The sequence below is a fragment of the Pteropus alecto genome, unplaced genomic scaffold, assembly GCF_000325575.1.
Source record: "Pteropus alecto unplaced genomic scaffold, ASM32557v1 scaffold106, whole genome shotgun sequence".
NCBI lineage: Eukaryota > Metazoa > Chordata > Mammalia > Chiroptera > Pteropodidae > Pteropus > Pteropus alecto.
In genome coordinates, this window is record NW_006442103.1 from 1,514,686 (window position 1) to 1,522,770 (window position 8,085).

Below are 8,085 nucleotides of genomic sequence, written 5' to 3' on the forward strand. Positions count from 1 at the left end.
GCTCGGAGCCGGAGCTCGGGCGGCCGCGGCCCCTTTAAGGAGCCGCGCTGCGGTAACCCGAGCCCGCAGTCTGGGAGGGCGGGCGCGCGGCAGCTGGACCTCCGGGACGGCTCTCCGACCCCGCCGAGCATCTCGCGGGCCGGCTCTGGCCGGCGACAGCCCTCGGGCCCGGCCGGAAGACTAGGCGCCCGAAACCCGGCCGTGCGCAGCCGCCGCGTACACGCGACTCTGTCCGGGACTCGCAGTACAGGTGACGCCGTTTGCAGAGCTCGGAGGAGGGCGGGCGCTCTATGTCCCGCGGGACCCCGCCCCGGCCTAGCGTGGCCAGGGCTCCGGAGGCCCGGGTCGTCCCGAGCGCGCGGGGCTGAGGCGGCTCCAGCAGGTGCGTGCGGCGGCGCAGCGTTCTCCGGCCCGTGGGCTGCGCAAGTGGTGTCCTGGCCCGCGGCCCCCGCCCACTCAGACGCCTTTGTGCGTCCCACTCACGCTTCCCAGCTGTCTGGGGTGCCTCCGGGGTCTCAGCTCAAACGGGCGGGTGCTTTGTGCATCCGGGAAAGCCTTCTTGGTGGAGCCTGGTATACAGTCAGGTGCATCAAGTGGGTAAGTCTTCCCCCCTCCTGCTTCTTCTACTAAATAAAACAAGAAGCTTTTATTCACCCTGGCGGTGCTCAAGTGGGTCTCATTTTTAGCCAGCGAGTTCTGAGAGTCTAGTGCAGAAGAACTGGGCGCAGAGTCAGAGGCAGACATTTGGTTTCTGTCTCCAGCGCTAACATTGTCACCCCGGGCAAGTCGATTAAACTAAGTGCCTCGGTTTACCCGCCCATGAAATGGGATCTGTAATACTAGCCTTTTCCTACAGCCCTAAGACGGTAGGACAACCGCTGTGAAAACACTGAGTTAAGTTCATGAAAGGGTCACTGTTGCTGGCCAGTGTTTTCTTAGCTGTACACATCTTGAGTGTTAATGTGCACATTTTTATGTGAAATTATAAAATTGTTCTTCGAGAGTGATATTTGACAACGTTTAAATCAATCTCATACCAGTTAGGAGATAAGATGGAAAAGTTTGTGTGGATGATAGGAGTTGATGCGTGAAGTAGGAAAAAAGCTGTCATTTTAGTAAAATCTTTACTGAGTCATAAATGGAGTTGAGAAAGATGGATCTTGGATTGTGTGTGTTTTAAGTGAGATACTGCTGTGTGAGTACAGGATATAGATCAGAATGCAGCTTCCTCTTTGTGTAGTCAAGGTAATACAGTAGAGAATCCCATTTCTCTTGGTGAAGTGTGTTATATGTGAAGTAGAGAATTCTTTCCCTTGTATGTCTTTTCCTTAAATTGTACGGATGAAACTAAATGAGAAAAGTGTATTCCTGCCACTCTAGGAAATTAGAAACAATAGCTAGAGGAACCATGGATTTTAGTGTATTTGCCACCTCCCTTCTGTGCCATCAGATGATCCAGAGGATACTCTGTTTTGAGGGTGCTTCTTTTTTTTTTTTTTTTACCCCTGCAACTCCTTTGGCCACATTACCTCCCTCCAGAGTTCGAATCATTACTGTGTGATCTTGCAGAAATTTTATCTGTCTAGAGCGGGTTGTCTCACACCCAGCTGCTCAGCCAGCCATAATTATTTGCGCATTAGCTATTCCTATTTCTTTCACTCTAAGTATCCTTTACCATTTTGAAAAGAAGAATGGCTCTTTGTAATTAAAGCCACGTACTTGGAGGTGCCCAGGAACGGCAGTGGTTGAAGGGCCGAAACCTTATAGCAAACTTCCTTGGAGTATGGATGCAAGAGTTGTCCTACATTTTTCTTCATTTTCTAGAATCTTCATTGGAGAGAGATTCATTTGATTACCAAAGTTAAAGAGAGGCCGTGGAGCAGGGAGCTATCAGAAATCTCTCAGTGATTAAGAGTGTTCCCAGCAAAGGAGTGGGGAGTAGGAAGTAGCGACCTGGGTGGTGATGGAGGGCCCTCCCAATAACCAGATGACCAGAGAGGTGGCAAAGGAGCCCTGGGGAGTGGTGGAGCTGGTGCCCTGGTGTGACTTGCCCTTCAGAGCCTAGTGCAACTGTCCTACAGATCTAGACTTGTTCACTTTCCTCCCTTAGTACAGGACAGGAAGCCCAGTGGTTATGACCCTCCCTCAACACTGGCCTTCCATGTAGGGGAGGAAATACCAATTCACTTCCTAAGAAACCTTCAGCCCTCAGTGTCTCCCTGCACTCCTCTCAAGTTACTGTCCTGTATCCTACAGATAAAGAATTCATTTCACTTCAGTAGCTCTTGGAAAGTTAAAAAGTTGGATATTCAGTTTGCCTGAGAAAAGTTAACCGAACAGTCTATAAGAAGATACAGAAAACTTTTTTTTTTTTTCCTGTAGAGGAAGAAATGAATCGATTGGGTGAGAATTGTGGGCTGTTGGACAAGGGAGGGCAGGACTGGGCAGAGTTGTGCTGGACAACTTGTGCCCTTGTCCTTGGGAGAGGAAAGGGTGCCACCATACTCGTGCTGTCACCTTGTGCTTTTCCTCTTTCCATTTGCCCTATGAGAGGAAGAAGACAGCAATACGGAGGTGGAGTAACCATCTGTTCTTAGGATGGGAAACAGACTTTAAGTCAGCATTAGGGATGAGCTATGTTAACCTGGTGTTGGTATCAGACTCTGGATGTGTTACACCTGAATGCATTACATCAGGAAAGTGAGGTGAATTTTGTAAGAAAATCTGAGACATTTCAAGAGGGACTTTAGTGGTGGTTTTTTTCTTGTTGGAGATGAAAGGTAGCACACAAAGAAATGGAGTCCTACTGCTCTGAGATTTCTTATTCATAGTGAGACAGTTGGATGTACTACAAGCAATTTCCAGACCTGAAAAGAAAGCAGGAATAGCAAAGGATTTTTTTTTCTTTTTTGACTGAGAACATTGGTCTGTTCAAGGAGAAGGCAGCCCTTTGTATACATGAGCAGAAGGTTGTGAATCACTGTAAAAGGCTAAGGTTTGTGAAAACAGCCGATGAATAAGACAGCTGGAAGTCTGTTCAGAGCTTGAGCCTGCATGAGGAAGTGGGTCGCTGAGCAGTGGGACCAACAGCAGTGGGCACTCTGACTAGATGGTGGACAAATGCTTGCCAAAAGCAGTGTTTCAGAATTTCTGGATTATAACACAGTACAAAATGCACTTTTACATTGACACTCAGGGCATAAGTAAGTAAATGTGTATCTGAAACAAGTTTCATGAAACAGTACATACCCTTACTGTGGACTGCATTCTGTTTTCTGTTTCTATTTCTACTCTATTTCTGTTTACATTCTGTGTTCTGAAACACTCATTGCCTATTCATGGGTCACAGACTACTGTTTGGAAACCATGTGTCTAATGGATGGAAGAACAGGTTGCAGTGGAGCAGGCTGGGCCTTGGGCTTGGAGATGCTGGAGGAGGTGGAGTGCGGAGCATGGAATTGATTGAGAGCTATCTGGACCCCCTGTCGGTAGGGGACTTATCTGATGCTGATAGGTGCTGGACTCAAATTAATGAAAGGCAGCTAGCTGGGCACATGCAAAAGGGGACTTCCTACCTGCTCTCTCTACTTCAAAGCAAAACAGTTGGTTTTAAGAGAAGAGGAAGGAGTAAATTCGGATTTGAAAGCAGTGTCTTTAGAGCAGTAGAATTTTTTTCCCTGTAGATTCAATAAGAAGACAAATGGATTCAGAACAAATTGGCTGATGGATTTAGGCCACATCCAGTTTCATCAGCCAGAGAGGGAGCGAAGGGGCTCCTGGTACTGGGTGGGTGGGTGGCTCACATCTTCTCTTCCAGCTTTGAGAATTTCGTGCAGAAGAAAAGGATAGAAATGTTGTTTCCAAAGGCCATTTGCTGATCAAACCTGTTAGGAAGTTGGCTGCTTGCCTCACAGATATTTGGAAAAGTATTCTCATTACATTTTATAGAAGGGTTAGATTATCAAGACTTCTTTAGACGTCTATTTCAAGATCTACAATCAAACTAGAATCATTCTAGAATCAAACTAGAAACTTGCTCATTCATAGCCCTAGGGATTGCCAAAAAAGCTTCTTGGAGAAATAGGTGAGGCAGCACCCAGCATCCTTGAGTGAATTCCAGTATCTGTGCTCTGGAGTTAATCAGGGGTGGAGTCTATCTGCAGGCTTTTGATTCCTTTTTGTAACAATTAACATCTGACTCGCACACCTGGCACACTCACCAGTGGGCAACAACAACAAAACCTGAAGGAAAATGTACACAGGTATCACTTAACCAGGGTTGCTTGCTTGCTGCTTGCTTTTATCATCCATATGATGACCTAGTTGGATCATCCCAGCCCTACTTTGTCTGATTTTTTTCTGAGTTGATATGTTTTCACAGTTTGACTTTATATTTCCTCAACTATCTGGTATCTATCTAATGCTTTCAACTCTGGTTTCTGTAATGTGACCTTAAGCCCCAGGCTTATGATGTCTGCCTGACTGACTATTCCTATGGAGCCCAAGTTTGGGTCCCCACCTTGCTGTGTTGGTGTCCACTGTATCTTGCTGTAGCCACCCTAGAAATAACTGTACATCAATGGGTTTATACATTGGTTCGGATTTAACCTTTAAACTTTGGAGACATGGAGAAACTATGTTGTCAAGTTAATTTAACTAACTTTCTTGAAATAGGCTTTAAAAACTTTTAAAAGTACATTTGAGGCGTTGACAACTCTCTATTTAGTATGTATTTATTGTGGAAAAGGAGGAGGAAGGAATTTTCTTTCGACAAAAAATTTAGAAAATATTTAAAAACCCTTTACAAAGTGTTACATTTTAGGGACATAATTTCCTAAACTAGTCTTGCTCAGTTAACATGTTTTGCTCTAAGACACGTAAAAATAGTGAGACAATTATGAATTGAAATGCTTTATAATTTGTTACATGCTATTTTAGGAACTTATAAAGACTACAGCTGTGCTCTAATTGAGAAAGATTCTCGGCCTTTTCATACTTTAAAAACCTGCGGTAGTGTTACTAAACAGATCAGTTTCTTACATGCTTTGTGGAAGAATCCAGGGCAAGATAAAGGCTGTGGGTGGGAGGCCTAGTCGTCTGAAGGGGAGGCCTAGCTGCTTAGAACAAAGGTGGTATGTTTGCAGCATCCCGGCTTAGTGTCTCTGAACCCAATCCTAAAGCGCTGGGCATTTTTAAGGACTTGAAAATGCTTTACAGCCTCACGTCTCTAAATGTTTTCTTCAGTGTTTTTTCTTTTTAAGTTACAAAAGTTAAACTTACTCATTTTAAAAAACATCACAAACAACTAATACTCAAGAGAATGAAAGTTCACTTCTTCCCCTTCCCCCAGCTCCTACCTTCTTCAGTTTCACTCACAAACACAGCCAGATACCAGTTTGGGGGCTATAGCCCTTCCGATCTTTTTCTCTACAAATGCCAAAATGTGACCAGTTATGTATTTACGAAAAATCTATCCTTTTTCAGTCTGCTTTTTTCCCCACTCCACAGTATGTGATGGGCATTCTTCTGTATCATCTCATTCATTTAAATGTCTGTATAACCTATGAGAGTGTAGCTGTACCAATATATTTAACCATTTTTCTATCATTGGACCTTAAGGTTGCTTCTAATAAAGCTACAGTAAGTAGTACCCTTGTACATGCATCCTTTCACACGTATGTGAATTTGTTTTGAGAATAAAAAATAAAATAGTATGCTGGTTATTTTTATAATTCAAGTAACATAGTGCTATCAAAATTTGCGTATTCTATCATTTAATTTCCCAAATAGTCAGTAGTAAAAGTGTAGTGCTAGACACTATAGGGATTTCAAAGCTAGGGCAGTGTGCAGCCCCAGCTTATAAAGAGGTCTCTATCTCGAGTAGGGAGATGAGGCATACACACTGAGTCTACTTTCTTTAGTTTTATTTATACCATACTTTGTTACAAAACCAATTTGGGATGCCTTACAAAGACGCATACAATACAATGAGATAAAGTAAATTTAGGATAAGAGAGGAAAATATGCCAAAGGAAAACAAGATAGAGGCAGAAGTGAAGTTACTTAGTGTACTCTGAGGTACTGTTCTCTTCTTCCTGGAAGTGCTGGTGATAAGCTTTCCAACAGCCAAAGAGAAGAGGCCAGCAATCCATCACATGCTTCAAGGTGTCTAGGAGAGAAACCAAATCGGACAGGTCCATCTAGTCTTGAACCTAAGAGGGTGAGAAATTTCTCCTTTGGATTTTCTTCAAGAAAACACTGCCTTTGCGATGGCCGGCATTCTCAGTGGCACTCCCAGTGTTGTACAGTCAAACCTAGTGCCCTTGCTTTCTGAGCCATTTCATATTATGTTCCTTGGTGCTGGCCAGGGGTGCCATGCTTTGGCATTGCTCAGTGAAAGGTCATTAGGCTGAAGTGGAAGTTCATGGGTTTAATCAAGAAATAGTTTTACGAGGACCTGAAGGGATGCATGACCAATGAAAACAGCAATCTAATATTGGACGTTTTTCTACAAGGTAGTATAGAACATATCATTTTAGTGAGATTTCTGTGAGTGGAACCCATTTGCCCAAAAATACTAGGCTTGTACTGTTAATGACCCAAGAAGTGAGGCTGTTGTAGATGACATTAATATATTAGAACTATAATAATGACTGAGCAAAATATTTTTCTTTAAAAAAATAAAGAACAAATCTCTGCACTTGGTCCATGCAAAAAGGATGGTATTCGTTCACATGGGCCAATCCCACAAGTTAGAAAGGGTCAGGGCCACGTTCTATCCTTGAGAGCATCTCCAAGCTTAAAATTGTTAATAGGTTGTAGGACATGTGAGTGTTATGAGGACTTAGGGATCTGCAAGTTGGGCTTGACCCAATTTCATACACCTGGGAAAAGTTCTACTCCCACAAGCCACTGGATCTGAGATTCCCTGACTACATTCGTGTATGTCTCGCCTCAGGAACAATGCCCCAGACAATTCTTCATTACCAAGTCCATGGGCCAGGCTTAGGTGTTTTTATGGGACTTACCCTGAATTGAAGCATGAAGTCTATAGTAAATATAAGTGCCATGTTTATTGGAAAATTATGCATTTGGAAGCAGTTTGAGGCAATAGTAGTCTTATGGAAAGAGGTCAGAAGAAAAACACTTTCAAAGCACCTAAGGGCCACTTAGGTAACAGGGTAAAAGGCCACCCAGAAAATTTTATTTATTTATTTATTTTTAATGCCTACAGCACCTGGTCTTCCTAGGTGGTCTCCCATCCAAGTACTAACCAGGACCAACCCTGCTTAGTTTCTGAGATCAGATGGGATCGGGCATGTTTAGGGTGGTATGGCCAGAAACCATCACTTGGCTTTGAGTCAGTGTCACGGGTGTCATTGGGACTTCTCCCACATGTGGATTCCTGGTCTTGGCCCTCACCCTCCACATGGTTCCATCCCAGGTGGCTAATGCTCATTCCTTTAGATATGGAGTGAGTTTATGTTACCTTTATCTTTTACAAAGTGTAAAAAATTGTGGACTCTATGAGTTTAATTTCAGATGTGGTAATTGATTAAATCATGTTAGAAGAAAAGTTGTCTGTGATCTACTGGGTACGTCAACATAATTCAGTTTTAAATTTTAGAAAATAATACTTAAATAGCTTTTCTTAAAGATTACCCTTTACTAGCACATTCCTGAGCTCCTGTATCAGATAATTCTACTCATTTTGCCCCCTTTGCTCTTAGGTGGCGGGGGGTCACAGGACTGAGATCTGGCCAAGGGAATGAAGGAGAAAGTTGTGTATACTGTTTCTTCTGACCTGGCCTCTAAAATCTTTCACATGATTCTCCACACCCTCTTTTTGTTCTTCAGTCAGGAGGATGAAATGGAATCGATAGAAAATTCCAATTCCCTGGAATCTGAAGAGCTACCTCAAAGAGTAATCCTGGGCCCCCAAATAACTACATGGGGGGCAGTGGACAGAGCAGCAGCTCCACACCATGAACCCACTTTGCACAATGATACAAATGAGAAGTGGACATTTTCTCTTTTAAGTTTCTGAAATATTGGTGGTGTTTGTTACAGCAATTGGCCTCTGTT

General features: G+C 43.5%; 1 protein-coding gene and 1 pseudogene across 6 annotated transcripts in view; one reads left to right on the forward strand and one right to left on the reverse strand.

Annotated features, from left to right (window-relative positions):
* LOC102898858 (transmembrane protein 56) overlaps nucleotides 1-8,085 on the forward strand; it is an 88,076-nt gene that overhangs the window by 33,919 nt on the left and 46,072 nt on the right. For 2 of the 6 annotated variants that reach the window (XM_006919544.3, XM_015595458.2), the window contains exon 1: nucleotides 467-597. The exons of 2 other annotated variants lie outside the window; for them this stretch is intronic. The gene's annotated coding sequence lies outside the window, so the exon portion shown is untranslated. Of the gene's footprint in view, nucleotides 1-6; nucleotides 383-466; nucleotides 598-8,085 lie in introns of those variants that run through there. 2 more of the 6 variants (XM_015595455.2, XM_015595456.2) reach the window with 2 other exon arrangements.
* On the reverse strand, nucleotides 7,226-7,344 carry LOC112469187 (annotated as a pseudogene).